The sequence below is a fragment of the Sarcophilus harrisii genome, chromosome 1 (assembly GCF_902635505.1).
Source record: "Sarcophilus harrisii chromosome 1, mSarHar1.11, whole genome shotgun sequence".
Taxonomy (NCBI): Eukaryota; Metazoa; Chordata; class Mammalia; order Dasyuromorphia; family Dasyuridae; genus Sarcophilus; species Sarcophilus harrisii.
Window position 1 is genome coordinate 636,047,478 of NC_045426.1, and position 17,218 is coordinate 636,064,695.

The window sequence follows — 17,218 nt, forward strand, 5'->3', positions numbered from 1 at the left end:
AGGCAAATCTAAGACCAGATGGGGAAATTAAAGGGACTCAAATTGCAATTAAATATGAGAAAGAATTTTATAATGACCAGAGATTTTCCATAATGAGATAGTTTAAAGATAGTGAGCTCCCCATCTCCGGAAAAAAGGATGTTGTAAAAATTAAGCCTGAATGACCACTAATGTTGTTAAGAATGTTGAAAAGACATTCTTTCTCAAGTAGAGATTGGATAAGAGAACCCTGGGAGTAACTTCTAATTTTAATGTTTAATATGTCCATGTTTTTATATCACTGCTGTGAAATACTTAGAATGAGGAAAACCTTTTTTCATATTCTTTTTCTAATGCATACTAGCTTTAGACATTAAGTGGTTCATTCAACTTCTATATCTATACATAAGTACATAACTCCTTACAATTTATTTACAACAAAGTTTGAAGCAAAGAGAGTTCAATTCTAAATGAATTTAATTCAACAAGTATTTATTAAGCACCTACTATTTACAAGATTTCATAATTTGAGGAAGATCAAGGAAAACAGTAATTGTAGATATTATTGGGGAAATATATATAAGGGATAAAAGAAGGGCTGGTCATGTGGTGAGTGTAAGGCATGATGGGTGGTCAATTTTACAACTTCTCTTGTATCCTAGTGATGTCAAGAAAAAGTAAAATAGGCCTCCAGGTCCTAATAGGTGGATCCTTCATGATGAACATACAGAAAGGCACATACATGAATCAGATAGGATAGGTAGGTGTGGATGGATTGTGCTGTGCCTTTTTGAGGGGGACAAATGGAAATATGATATGATATCCTATGAAATAAATTTGAGTATATTGAAAGTATTGTGCTAGATAGTTAACAGAAATAAAACTAAAACTAAAACAGGACAGCTCCTGCCCTCAAGGAGTTGCTTCTGAAGAGCTCCTCAAGGAGCTTTTGAAAGTGTAAACATGAGGTATTTCACACTTTGCAATTCCCAAATCATTCCTATCTTAATATATAATATAATACCATGGAAAAAAATCTCAGATGACAGAACCACAAGGTGCCAGGGAGGAAGGACTGACTGGCTGAAAGCATTAAGTTGGGCTTAAGCCTTGGTTTGAAGGGTTGCATGTATCACAGGGAGAACTGTTGAAATTGCCAATTCATCTTCTGATGATGAGGAATCATTGAGCCATGTTTATTCTCTGTAGACAGGTGCTTTGTGGTTATGCCTGGCCCAGAAGGAAGAGTTCTTTGGTGGAGATGGAGATGGAACACAGATATCTGGCTTAGTGTAGGATGTTAAAAACATGGTTTATTTATGACCCCTCTTTGGAACTGAATTAATTTTCCCGGCTTGGAAAGCCATTCAGAAATTGACTTCTCCAGATACAGAGTTGAGTATATTTGTTCAGAGTGGGCAGGGGTTTCAAAAGGCAAAAGATTCTCTATGTACTATATGTATGATCACTGTGAGTTAGAAGTATTGATCCTTGCATTCATTTCAATTAAATAGTGGAGTGTGTATAAGATTACATCCATGGCAGTGCAGGAACAAGGAAATCACCATTCACCAAAATAACAGCAAATAGAGGTCTGTGCTAAGAAATAGGGAAAGCACAATCTAGAAAGAAGACAAAATATATGATTAATGAGTGCTACATGTCATGTCGCATGCTATAAAGTGCTTGACTGGGAGTCCAGAAGATCTGGGTTTGAATGCAGCTTCAGGCACTTAGTAGCTGTGCAGTTCTGGTTCACACACTTAACCTCTCAACCCAATTCCTCATTTGTTAAATGGAGATGATAATAGCACTTACCTCATAAGGTTGTTTTGAAGTTGAAAGTATATAATGTTTCAGAAATGTTTTGCAAAACAAAGTCTAAATGAGAGGTGTTGTTATCATTCGGCACATTATATTCAAGGAAATTCAAATACAAAGACTTCTGGGACAAGTCATCATCTTGCTAATATTTTTCATGTTTAGTGTTATAGGAACAAGTACACATCTGGATAAGATAACTGGTTTTTGTGATTGAACAGAAGTATTGTTATATAAAGTCTTCTTCTGTAGGTTCATTGACAACATTTTTGTAGCAAATCTAGCAGTAGAGAAAACAACAGGGATGACAGGAATCTTGTTCCTTAATGGTATAGACTTCTTCTACTAGTCCTCTATATTTTAAAAGTTTTTTCTTCCCATATAGTTTGGAAATTTTAAACATTTGGCATGGTGACACCAATTTAGACAAAATTTTAAAATGCTTATTAATCAATGTTATTTTCAGAAAAAAATTGAAAAATAGTTCTCTGATAATAGTCTAGTTTCAGAACAGGTTTTATGTTGTATTTTCAAGAATATTTTGAAATAGATATAGATTGCAGGGCTCTTTTTATCTATTAATGAAAGATACCAAGCTTCTGATTTAGTATTACAGTTATTCTACTCTCATTTTTATAAGAAGTCACTTTCCTTCTATTGCTCTGTTATATTTAATGTCGTATAGACTATCCTAGAGTAGAATAACTTTTTTGTAATTACATAAAAAATTAATATATGTTTATTTTTTGCACATAGGCTCACTGAAAATATCCTGATACAATTCCAGTAGTAGAAATGACAACAGAGATGATGATGGGCACAATTTCTCTTCTTGTTCTTCCATGATTTTCATTTGCTCTTTAAAATCTGTAGGCTTTAAAACTTTTTCTTCATCTAATTTAGATATGATGATTATTTGGCTTCGAAATGTCTACTAAATAGTGTTAATTTTTTTGTGGATTACATATTTATACAAAATCATCACCATCACATGCAGTGTCACCATCATTGTCACTGATAACATAATCATTATTATTACTATTACCCTGGACTTCAGGAAATCAAAGAGTAGAAGAGGCTTAAACATAAAGCATTTTCTCCTTTTAATTGTACTCTATACAAAGTATAGGGAATAAAATCGAAGGACAAGTCCTCAAACATTCTCCAAGTGCCTGCTTTTCTCTAGAGCTTTTTCCTAGAGTTGATTTTTTGTATAAATTTAAATTTTAGGATAAGATGTCTTTTAATGGCCACCAAAGACATGGTGGAATCATCAGGCATATTATCTGTTACTTAGTACTAAACTCAATAGCCAACTTTTTTTTTATATTTTATTTATTTTTTTTTTTATAGATTTTTACTTACAAGTTATATACATGGGTAATTTTACAGCATTGACAATTTCCACTTTTTCCCCTCCTTACCCCCCTTCCCTCCCCCTGATGACAGGTTGACTAATACATGTTGAATATGTTAAGTATAAATTAAATACAATATAAGTATACATGTCTTAATAGTTATTTTGCTGTAAAGAAAGAATCAGACTTTGAAATGGTGTACTGTGAAGGAAATCAAAAATGCAGGTGGAGAAAAATACCGGGATTGGGAATTCTATGTAATGGTTCATAGTCATCTCCCAGAGTTCTGGGCATAGCTGGTTCAGTTCATTGCTGAATAGCCAACATTTAAAAAATATATATATATTCAGGTAGTTTCCACTCTTGCCACTTGTTTCTATAACTCCCTTTCCACCCAGTTATTGAGTTGTTTAGAAAATAACTTCATACTCTGTTATTAGGTTGTTTTGGAAAACTTACCAATTTGAATCTCTTGATTATTATCCTCCCCAGATCCATATAGAAATGGATAAGCAGAAAACTAGAGATAGTGAGTGATTCAGAATCACAGGCATCTTCAATGTCAAAATAATAATGATAGCTGTCATTTATATTAAACTTTAATTTTTGCAAAGTGCTTTCCTAACAATAACACTATAAGGTGGATAAAGCAAATCAAATTTTCCCTGTTTTACATATAAAGAAATAGATATGTCATAGTGATATGTCTTAACTTGTTCACGGTCATGGAAGCAATGAGTTTCAATCAGAGTTTCCTGAATTCTGAATGGAATTCTTCTTTCTTTTCTTTCATTCTTTCTTTCTTTGGTATTATTCTATATCACTTCTTTATAGTGATATTCTATATCACTATATCAAGAATCCTACTTGAATTCAGACTTCATTTATCTTACACCAGGACTCTTTCCAATGTATACTTCCATCACCACTACCACCATCACCCCATACAGCTCCTGCTGATGTCAATATGACTAATGCCACTATTATCCCCAGTCTCACTATTGTTACATTAGACAGTGGAGTAGTAGTTGTATGAGAGTAGTAGGTAGGAAGGGAAGTTTCATATCAAAAGTAAGAAAAGTCAAAGAAAGTTTGAGGGGGGAAATAGAGGCAAATTTGTCTTCCTCACAATTTTGTCAATGTTTATTCCTGAATATGCCCATCTTCCACTTTGATATTCTAACACAAAATTATCCAACATATAAAAATGGGTATGGCTATATTGGATTGAAAGGCTACTCAGATAAAAGTGTAATTGAAACTTCAGTGGGAATAGGAGATGATAGAGTCAGAGGACTCACCCCCAAAGGGGCCTTCAGAAAATGTGCCTTTCTGTCTAGAAATAGGAGAGTGAATCAGACTTGAAATTAAGAAAAAGAAAAAAAAAAGCAAAAGACAGGCATGAGCAAAAACAGTTTTTTCTGAGATAAGTCAGCCAGCTCCCATGCAAATTCTTCAAGGAGAATGCAAAGGGGCCCATCAAAAGCTTCATTTAGCACCAAAGATGGCCAGAGCATATGCTGTGCTATTTCTGTATTTCAATAAAATAAAAATGCTTTTAGGGAAAAAAAAAAAAAACAACAAAATGTCAGCAACCGTTGAGAGCAATTAGCATCATATTGTGGGCCAAATTGTGCATTAGTGCGAGTCACATGATGGTAACAGGCTCTGTTTAGTGCAAATCAACATACATACAGATAAATTAATATATCCTTACAAACTCAAACACACACTTATATATGTATACATATACATAATATACATACATACCAACATAAAATCATTGTTGTTCACACAAAACTATGATCTTTCTCCACCTCTTATTCACATTGGTTTTATTTTTATATATATATATATATATTTTTTTTTTTTCATTTATTATACATTCCTTTTCATTTCCATTTTTTTTTTTTTTTTTATTTAATAGCCTTTAATTTACAGGATATACATGGGTAACTTTACAGCATTAACAATTGCCAAACCTCTTGTTCCAATTTTTCACCTCTTACCCCCCACCCCTCCCTAAATGGCAGGATGACCAGTAGATGTTAAATATATTAAAATATAACTTAGATACACAGTAGTATACATGACCAAAACATTATTTTGCTGTACAAAAAGAATCAGACTCTGAATTATTGTACAATTAGCTTGTGAAGGAAATCAAAGATGTAGGTGTGCTATAATATATGGACTGGGAATTCAATGTAATGGTTTTTAGTCATCTCCTCAGAGTTCTTTTTCTGGTATAGCTGTTCAGTTCATTACTGCTCCATTAGAAGTGATTTGGTTGATCTCTGTTGCTGAGGATGGCCTTCCATCAGGACTGGTATCATTCTGTGTATTGTATGTTAGAGTATATAAGGATCTCCTGGTCCTGCTCATTTTCACTAGCATCATTCGTGTGAGTCTCTCCAGGCCTTTCTAGGAAATCATCCTGTTGGTCATGTTCTTACAGAACAGTAATATTCCATAATTTTCATATACCATCAATTTATTCAGCCATTTCTCCAACTGATGGACTCCATTCAGTTTCCAGTTTCTAATGCACTTCAAAGGGCTCACAAACATTCGTGCACATCAGGTCCTTTCCTTCTTTATAATCTCTTTGGGATATAATCAGTAGTAACACTTAGTGGATCAAAGGGTATGCATAGTTTGATAACTTTTGAGAGCATATTCAAACTACTTCTCCAAAATGGTTGGATTTGTTCACAACTCACCAACAATGAATCAGTGTCCCAGTTTTCCCATCCCTCAAAATCATCATTATTTTTCCTGTCATCTTAGTAATCTGAGGGTGTGTATGTATCTTAGAGTTGTCTTAATTTGCATTTCTCTGATTAATAATGACTTGGAGCATCTTTCATATGACTAGAAATAGTTTCAATTTCTTCATCTGAGAATTGTCTGTTCATATCCTTTGACCATTTTCAATTGGAGAATGGCGATTTTTTATAAATTAGAGTTAATTCTCTTATATTTTGGAAATGAGGCCTTTATCAGAACCTTTGACTGTAAAAATATTTTCCAGTTTATTGCTTCCCTTCTAATCTTGTCTGCATTAGTTTTGTTGTGCTAAAAACTTTTCAGTTTGGTATAATGAATTTTCTATTTTGTGATCAGTAATGATCTCTAGGTTCTGCTTGGTCATAAAACCTTCCCTTCCACAGGTCTGAGGTAAACTATCCTATGTTCCTCTAATTTATTAATAATTATTCTTTATGCCTAGGTCATGAACCCATTTGACCTTATCTTGGTGTACGGCGTTAGTATGGATCAATGCTAGTTTCTGCCATATTAGTTTCAATTTTCCAGCAATTTTTATCAAACAGTAAGTTCTTATCCCAAAGCTGGGATCTTTGGGTTTATCAAAGACTAGGTTGCTGATGTTGTGACTGTTTTATCCTTGAACCTAATCTATTCCACTGATCAACTAATCTGTTCCTTAGCCAATACCGAAATAGTTTTGGTAACTGCTGCTCTATAGTATAGTTTTAGATCTGGTACAGCTAACCACCATCATTTGATTTTTTTTTTTATTAATTCCTTGAAATTCTTGACCTTTGTTTTCCATGTGAACTTTGTTGTTATTTTTTCTAGGTCATTAAAATAGTTTTTGGGAGTCTGATTGGTATAGCTTAAATAAATAGATTAGTTTAGGTATTGTCATCTTTATTATATTTGCTCGCCTATCCAAGAGGCATTTAATATTTTCAATTGTTAGATCAGACTTAATTTAGTTGTGAAAAGTGGTCTGATAATTTTGCTCGCATAAAGTTTCTGATTTTCTCCTTGGCAGATGGATTCTAAATATTTTATATTATCAGTGAGTTTACTTTAAATGGAATTTCTCTTTGTAACTCTGACTGTTGGATTTTGTTAGTGATATATATAGAATGCTGATGACTTATGTGGGTTTATTTTATGTAACCAGCAACTTTGCTAAAGTTGTGGATTGATTCCTAATAACTTTTGTCAGAATCTCTGGGGTTCTCTAAGGTACCATCATGTCATCGGCAAAGAGTGATAATTGGCTTCCTCATTGTCTATTCTTATTCCTTTAATCTCTTTTCTCAGCTCTTATTCTATAGCTAGTTTTCTAATACAATATTAAATGAAAGTGATACGAGTGATAGTGGGCACTTTGTTTCACTCCAGATCTTATTGGGAATAGTTGCAGTTTTGTCTCCATTACATATGATGCTTACTGATGGTTTTAAATAGATGCTGCTGATTATTTTAAGGAAAAGTCCATTTATTCTATACTCTAAAGTGTTTTAATAGGAATGGATGTTGGATTTTTATCAAATGCTTTTTCTGCATCTATTGAGATGATCATTATGGTTTTTGTTAATTTGGTTATTGACATGGCTAAGTTATATTGATAGTTTTTCTCTAATATTGAACCAGACCCTGCATTCCAGGTATAAATCCTAGCTTGATCATAGTGTATTATCTTGGAGATGCATTTTCTGTAGTCTTTTGTTAATATCTTATTTAAGATTTTTAGCATCAATATTCATTAGGGAGATTGGTCTATAGATTTTCTTTCTCTGTTTTCAGCCTACCTGGTTTTAGGTATCAGTATTACCATGTCTGTGTCATAGAAGGAATTTGGTAGATTCCTTCATTTCTCTATTTTATCAAATAATTTATATAGCATTGGAGCAATTGTTCTTTAAATGTTTGGTAAAATTCATGTAAATCCATCTGGTCTGAGTTTTTTCTTAGGGAGTTGTTTAATTGCCTGTTCTATTTCTTTTTCTGAAATGGGACTATTCAAAGCAATTCTTCTTCCTCTGTTAGTCTGGGAAGTCTGTATTTTTGGAGGTAGTTATCATTTCACTTAGGTTGTCAGATTTTTGGCATAAAGTTGAGCAAAATAACTCCTTATTATTTCTCTAATTTCCTCTTCATTGGTGGAAAGTTCTCTTTCATTTTTGTAGACATACTAATTTCATTTTCCTCCCTCCTTTTCTAATCAGATTTACTAAAGGCTTGTCTATTTTATTGGCTTTTTCATAGAACCAACTCTTAGTTTTATTAATTTATTTCAATAGTTTTTTTACTTTCAATATTTTTAATTTCTCCTTTTAATTTTAGAATTTCCAATTTAGTATTTGATTGGGGTTTTTTAATTTGGTCTTTTTAGTTTTTTTAGTTGCAAGCCCAATTCATTAATCTTTTCTTTCTCTGTTTTATTCAAGTAAGCCTCTAAGGATGTAAATTCTCTTATTACCGCTTGCTGCATCCCACAAATTTTGGTATGATGTCTCATCATTGTCATTATCTTAGGTAAATTATTAATTGTATCTATAATTTGCTGCTTCATCAATCATTCTTTAAGATGAGATTGTTTAGTTTCAATTACTTTTTGGTTCTATTTCCAACTTTTTTGTTGAATGTAGTTTTTTATTGCATCATGATCTGAAAAGAAAGCATTTTACTATTTTGCTTTCTTGCATTTAATTTTGAGGTCTTTTATGTCCTAATATAGTGGTCAATTTTTGAATAGGTTCCATGAACTTGTTGAGAAGAAAGTATATCTCTTCTATCTCATTGAATTTTCTCCAAGATCCAAATACCTAATTTTTCTAATATTATATTTACTTCTTTAATTTCTTTCTTATTTGTTTTGTGGTTTGATTTGTCCTAAATCTGAGAGTTGATGGTTGAGATCTCTACTATTACAGTTTTTGTTGTCTATTTGCTTCTTTGCAACTCTCTTAACTTCTCCTTTAGGAAGCTGAGTGCCATACCACTTGGTGCATATATGTTTAATATTGATATTGCTTCGTTGTTTATGCTACCCTTTAGCAGGATGTAGTTTTCCTTATCTCTTTTAATTAGATCAATTTTTACTTTTTGCTTGATCTGAGATAAGGATGGCTACCCTTTTTGACTTCACCTGAAGCATAATAGATTTTGCTCCAGCCTTTTTACCTTTACTCTATATGTATCCCTGCTTTAAATGTGTTTCTTGTAAACAGCATGTTGTAGGGTTCTGACTTTTGATCCAGTCTGCTATCTGCCTCCTCTCTTTAGTGGGGAGTTCATCCCATTCACATTTACGTTAGAGATTACTAAATCTGTATTTCCTGCCATCCTAATACGCCCAGATTGTGCTTTACTTATCTTGCCTCCCCAACCTCTTTCCCCTTTTAAACTTATGTATCCATCTTGTATCACGATACTTATCCTCTTTATAATCCCTCCCTCCCCTTTGAGTCTTTCCCTTCCTTCCTTTATTACTCTTTTCTTTTTCCCTTTTCCTCTCCCCCTTTTTAATGAGGCGAGAGAATTTTCTCTAAAACAAATGTAATTATTTTTCCTTTGAGCCTAACTCTGATGAGAGTAAGATTCACACAATGTTCCTCCCCTCTCTAAATTCCTCAGATAGTGATAGTTTCTTAGCCTCTTTGTGGGATGTGGTTTCCCTCTTTTATCCTCCTTCCACCTTATTCTGCCATCATCCATTTTCCATATCTACTTCCCTTTTTTATGTTATATCAGTATCTATCAAATTTTACATGTATTTTTTTGTATGTCCACAACAGAAATACAATTCTCAAGAGTTATTTTACCTTTTTCTGCATCTCTTGAGTTCTATTCTTGAGATCAAATTTTTTTGTTTAGTTCTGGTTTTTCTTAGAAACAAATGGAATTCATTTGTTTCATTAAACGTCCATCTTCTTCCCTGGAAGAAAATGCTCAGCTTAGCTGGGTAGTTTATTCTTGGCTGCATCCCAAGTTCTTGTGCCTTTCGGAATATCATATTCGGCCTTCTTTCCTTTAATGTAGAGGCAGCCAGATCTTGGGTGATCCTTATTGTGGCACCTCGGTATTTAAAATGGTTTTTTGGCTGCTTGTAAAATTTTTCCTTAATCTGATAGTTCTGAAATTTTGCTCAATATTCCTTGGGGTTTTTATTTTAGGGTTTCTTTCAGAAGGTGTTCGATGAGATTCTTTCAATGCCTATTTTACCTTCTGATTCTATTACATCTGGAGCAGTTCTCTTTGATGATTTCTTGTAAAATAGTATCTAGGCTCTTTTTTTCATCATAGTTTTCGGAAAGTCCAATAATCCTAGATTTCTCTCCTAGATCTATTTTCCAAGTCTGTCATTTTAGCAAGTAGATAATTCATGGTTTTTTCCAGTTTGTCATTTTTTGTTTTGCTTGACTGATTCTTGCTGTCTCAATGCATCATTAGTTTCAATTTGTTCAGTTCTAATTTTATAAAATTATTTTCTCTCATTAGCTTTTTTACTTCTTTCTGTATATGTCCAATTGAGTTTTTGAATGTATTGTTTGGTCTGTGAATTTTTCCATTTCACTAATTTTTTTAGTGAATTTTTTTCTTTTCAATTCACAGATCCTACTTTCTTGTGTTCTTTGTCTTTTCCAATTCACGGATCCTACTTTCTTGCAATTCTTTGTCTTTTTCCAATTCACAAATCCTACTTTCTAGTGAATTCTTTATTTTTCAATTCACATATTCTTACTTTCCTGAGATTTTTTATTTTTTCCAATTCACTCAATTTTGTTCCCTGCACTTCCTGGGAATTTTTTAACTTTTCAATTCGTATTTCAGGAAGTTGTTGCTCTCTTGTAAGGCTTCTCTTTCCTTCCATTTATCTTCTAACTCTCTTTTGAGACTTTTAATGGTCTCTTCATGAGAGCATTATGTAAGGAGGACAGTCTGATGCATTTTTGCTGTTTGAGGTCTCTTCAGGTTTGCTGACCTGCTCTTTTTCTGCATAGAAGCTTCGATTGTTCTTTTCATCTTTTATTCATGTTTTAAAGCCTTTAGGGTAGGTCTCCTAGGCAAGGTTACCAGCTTCCTCTGCAGAGCAGGGAAGATGTAAACATTTCCGGCTCCGAGGTATGGAAGTGCTCTGGTGAGAGTTTTCCTTCCCCAACAGGAAGTGGATTCAGCACTGCCGAGCTATCAAATGGCTTAGTAGGGCTGGTGGATTATCGATTGCCCTCGGCTAGAGACTAAGTGGTGAAAGTGTCACCGCCAGGCGGAGCCTCTTGTGGGACTGTGAGTATTAGAGCTGAGCGCAGACTGCAGAACGCAGACAGCCACAAACTCTGCCCAGTGTCTCTGCCGATGCAAATCGGCCCTGGAAAAGCTCTATGGCCCCAGCCGAGCTCCCCACTGCGCAGATTGGAGGCTGACCGGGCTGCGTCCTCCTGCCGTGCAGGGATCACACTGCCCAAGGAAAGGCCGTACTGCGGGTTGGGGCTGCGTGCGCTTGTGCTGAGATCTGTGCCTTCACCCTGGGTTTGAGACTCTCCTCGGAACCCTAATTTCTCTCTCCCGTCTGCGCCGATCTCCCCCCTGGCCCCGGAACCAACCTTTTTTGGCGAGACTGCAGATTTTCTTCGGTGAGTTGTTCTACTTCTTATCTTTACGAATTGTAGCAGTCAAGACTATTTTTGAGGCTCGATATAATATTGATAAAGAGGGTAAGAGAAGAGCTTAGAAAGACGCGTGTGTCTTCTCCGCCATCTTGGCTCCGCCCCTTTTATATATATATTTTAATTCTTCATTTATGTTGAATATCTGTCTTGATTCTCATCACCCCCAAAGATGTAAGTACTTTTAGTTCATGGAATGTTTTATTTGTGTTTTTGTATCCTCATCAACTATTATATTGTCTGGCACAAAGTAGGATTTTAAGAAATGCTTCTTGAATTTATTGGGATTGAACCAAAACTGGAGACACATATGTATTGTTACTCATATAGTCACTCCCATACAATTGCAAATAAATATTTATTGACTTTCTATAGAAAAAAAAACTTATATACATAAACACCCATAAATATCCCCTAAACATGCTAACACCTAATAAAATAAATATCTTGGAATTGATTGATAAAGATAAGATTCACACCTATTCCTAGAAAAGTATACATTTCTATTTGCCTCCAGTAGTGTGGGTAGATTGTGTTAAACAATCTGTGCTCATGTTATCATAGGATCAAAAACTGAGATCTTGTTGAATCCATAGAAGTCAGCTTGCCCAAGTCTCTTATTTCACAGATAAGAAAACCAAGCTTTAGAAAGATTAAGTGATATTTTTCAGGGTAAACAAGATATGATAGAAATACGAGTTGAACCCAAAATTTTCTATTCTCTTTTCAGCATACTATTATAGCTTCTTGAGCATACATCTGAGAAACAGTCATGAACAAGGATAAGACCCACTCACTCAGTTAGCAAAAAAAAAAAAAAAAAAAGGTTTAAACTGAATCCAAGATTAGAATTCAGTTTGTGACCTGTGCTATAGTTCAAAGAGAATGTCAGTAAGTCTGTATCCACTAGGGACATCCAGTGAAACTTATTCTACATTTTGAAGGTCCTCTTGATTCAGTTTCTATTTTCTTCTCCTCTCAATTTTCTTCTCTTTTAAATGCATATAACTTCAGTTCCAGTTAGCCTCTGATCAGTACAAAATGAGCAGGCTAAGTATAAACAAGATATTTAGATCTACCAATTCAAAGGAAAATTCATATAGGTATACAACTGTGTATTAACTTCTAGCAACAAGAAGTAACATTTAAGAAATGATACATTTAGTACTGGCAGAAAGGAATTTTTCTAATAATTAGTTATCCAAAAGAGTAATTAAGAGCCTCTAAGAAAATCCATCTCCTCACATTTATGATCTTCAAGCAAAGGCTAGATGATCAGTTTTTGAACATCTTGAAGTGGGAATAATTTGAGGTGTATGGGTTAAGCTAGGTGTCTGCTAAAATCCATTTCAACTCAAATTGGGAAGGAACCTAATTAAATCCCTTTCCACATTATAATTCATTTCAAGAGCTTTACCATTATTGCTCAAAAACTACTGGTAAGTCATTATAGCTTGCCTGTGGTTAGAGAGAGAGAGTGGATGTATTTATATTTGGGAAATAAGGAATGGAAAATCTGTTAACAATTAGTTGACTCTCCATCTTGGTTCTTGGCTAATTAAATGATTAGATGCTATTTGAGAGAAGAGCCTTGTTTATTTGAAGCTATTAATCCCCTGATGTGCATTTCCTCCTTTTGTGAATGTCTGGGAATAAAGCATATCTGGGCTTTCCAAATGTATTGGATGCCCAAATCTGGTTGGGAACACATGTACATGTAATCATGTGTTGCTCCTTTATTAGTAGCATTTAATAGCATTTCCTAAATGTCTACTTTATATATGACCAAGCCAGAAGTGATATAAAATGTGAGATTTGTGTTAGTAGGAATATTAAAGATTAGAATTGATCACTGATTTGGATTGCAAGGGACTTTGGTTTCAGTCTTAGATTGGCCAATTATTAGATCTTAAATTTTGGTGGGAGTGGAATTGGAATCAGAGAACTTGTTTTAAATCTTGACTTAGACAGTTATTTGATTCTGGGCTGGAACATCAAGGGATTTGAAATCAAAGGACTGCATTTGAAGCTTGGCCTGGACAAATATTAGCTCGTTGCCCAAAGACAAGTCATTTAAATTCTCTAGACCACTGTTACCCATCTGTAAAATGAAATGGTTGAACTGGATGTCATAAAAATCCTCTTCCAAATCTAAACAAATTTATGATTCTGTAAGCCAAAAGACCTTGTCCAAAAGACCAGCTCTGCCTCTTACATTAACTGGGTGATGTCCCATAAGTCAATTTATTTATCTAGGTCTCAGTTTCCTTGCCTATAAAAGAGAGATAATAGTATGTGCATTGCCAGTCTCATGAAGCAATTGGGAGGAAATCACTTTGTAAATCTAGAAGTACTATATAAATATAAATTATTATTGCAGTATAATTTATTCTGGCTTCCCTCTCTCAGGGCCAGGTTTGTTACATTTCCCCATTACAGTGCTTAGATACCCTGAAGAAAATAAGTGTTCCTTTTTTCTCTACCATTAGTGTTATCTCCCATCAATTGTCTTCCTTCCATTTCAGGAGTCCAGTGACTAGCATCCTGGTTCCAATTAACCACTTAACTTCAGCTAGTTTTTACAGATATGGCAAGAATAAATGCATAAACATTTCCCTCAATAGCTTGGGAGCATAATCACCCATGTATTCATTTACACATGTATACATATATGCACAGATACACACATATGCACACATATACATCCACACACAATATAAATTATCTGTGTATTATGTGTAGATGCATATTTGTGTTTATGTATATATGTATATAAATAGTGTCTGTATATGTGTGAGTGAGTATGTATATGAAACCACAATCTTTGGGGAAGAAGAAGTCAGGAAAAGATGGGGATTAGGCTCACAATTTAGCTTAACTCCTACATAGCATTAGCTTAGCTACTGCACAGCATAGTAAGTTCACATGCGACGTCAACAGAGGTGTAGGCTTCTTCTGGGTGGGAGTTGGTTCATTATTCATTAGGATGTTGATGGTGGAATTAAATAGTCACCAAAATCTCCCAAGAGAAAATGAAGCAGAAGAACATAAAGATGTTTTTTAATTTTTAATTCAGACCTTAATAGTTAATTGAATCTACTTTTCAACATGATTCTACTCCTTAGTGCCTTATATGTGGAGAATCCTTCTTAGCAAACTGATGTTTATGCACCAATTATTATTATCATTATCATCATTATTGTTAGCATCAGCTTGTAATCCAATTTTTTAAAAGAATAGTAAGGTTAGACTCAGAGAGGAGAAAATGATTCCCAAGTTACAAAATATGTGACGCAGACTACTAGAACTGTATAAGGATAAAACTGGCATGTACATTAGGGTCTATTTTTCTTTTTTTCATGGCTATGATGTGGAAAGATTGCACTTATTTCCATTGGCTCCAGAAGACAGAACCAGAAACAATGGATAGAAATAGGAAAGAAGCAACTCTGGATTCTATGTAGAGAAAATTAACCACTACCACCAAGAAACTGAACAACAACAACAACAACAAAAACAAACCCAGCAAGAAAAAAAATCTTTATAAATAGAACTATCCAAAAAATTGAATAAGCTGCTTTAGGAGCTTGTGGATTTCCTTTCACTAGAAGTCTCAAAACAAAGAATAGAAGGCCATTTTGTTGGGAATCTTATAAAGTAAATTTCTGGTTAAGTTTTTTTTTCCAAATTTGCTATTATAAAATTCTATAATTTTCTCATTTTTTTTTTACAATATGGAAACTGAAGCATGAATATTATAGCTTCTATTTATAAGAAGATGCATTTTTGAGGAGAAGAGAAACACTTTAATTACATTTTCTGCTATACTCCCTTTGGATAATAGGAGGAGATATGGGTAGTTTCATATGTGATTATGTGAGGATGCAGGTAAAAGCCTCTAACAAGCAAAAGGTTTTCTGAGTGACTGAGAGTGAACATGGAAATTATAGCTTGGACCAGTGATCTTGGAGGCAGAGTATTTTGATAAGCAAATTCCAAATCACCATTCCTCTGGCAATGATTCATTATTTTCTTTTGGTGTCATGACAGAACCATCTATGCCATGGCTAGAGAGACTAATGAATTGAGGTAAGCTTTTTAAACTTTATTTTGAACGACTTAGAAAATTTTGATATTATCTCTGAAACTAAGTAGTTTTTCTCTTATAAGATCTTATGATCTTCTCCAAGGGTTTTATTATTCTGTGTCTATTCTTTTCTTCCTTACTAATGCTATACAAAGTTAATCCAAGAAATCATTGTTTTTTAAACTGCATGGAAATATGAATTCATTAATTCATTTATGTAAGAGTAAGTGAGAGAAAATATTAATTTACTATTATATTTTAAAAAATCAATTGTTAAATTGGGATGTAACTTTTCTCCTCTTTTTATTCATTGAGATCCAGTTCCTTTGGAAGGTTAGCCTTTGAAGGACATGACTGCTTGAGATTAGCCCTAACTATACAGGAATGTGCTCTTTGATCTTGGGTTAAATCCTATTCAACTAGAAGAACAGAGTTTTGTTTAGAATATAAACAGAATTCAATCTGGGTGAGTTTTCATACCCCTCCATTCCCCCAAGGAAAAGCCCCTTTCATACCCTTCCCTTAGAGGTTAGGTGACCCAGTTAATAAAGAAGAAAACCAACCAGGATAGTCCAAAAGGAGAAGGATTCCTCTGTCTAGATTGCTGGAGATGGCTGAGTGTCATGATTAAGTCATGGTTCTCAGCAGGAGAAAGTAAAGACTTCTGGCTCATCTTCTCATTACATATGCAACAATAAAGGTTGATTTTCACTTGTCAGGGGCATTCCCCTTTACAAAAGTACTTAAGGTTTTCAGACTGATTTTGTCTTTGGATACTAAAAGAAACCTCTGACTATCAATCCATTAATTATTAACTAAACTAATTAATAAATTGATCATTAATTATGCAGAAACTTTGCCTCTCAGCTTTTTTTTTTTTTCATTCATCACATAAGGCAGTGGAGAAAAGGTATTGCATGCCTGATTTAAGTGTCCCCTTATAGTAGAAGCAGGCTCAGGACCCCAAAAAATCAGGAGATTTAATTATCAATGTGGGATTTCAGAGTTCAAAGTTAATAGAAAATATTAATTAGCTCTAGGAATGAGAAGAAAATTTCTCTAGATTAATTCTCACAATTTTCTGGACTCTCCAGAAACTATTCAAGATCAGCAACAAGTTAGGTCTTGGAAGTGGATGCCTGGAAAATAACTCATGGTAGGTCATTGGTAACCTTAATAAACTGTTGCTTTATTGGAGAGAAGTGCCCTGAAAAGTTTTCTTTACATTAGAATTGATTCAACATTTAAATGTTCATTGGTAGAAAACACTTTAAAGGAATCCTAGCATGAACACATAGTATAATGGAGTATAATGAACCTGGAATCAAGAAGATGAGTTCAAATCCTGCCTCAGATATCATCTGATTATATTCCTGCCTCAGTTTCATGTGCAATTCAGCCTCATGTGTAAAATAGAGACAGTAATAGTATCTTCCTAGAATAACTGTGAGGATAATATGATGTAATATTTACAAAATAATTTTTAAATCTTAAGACAGAATATAAATGCTAGTGATGATTAGTGAATCATTTCACAAATATTC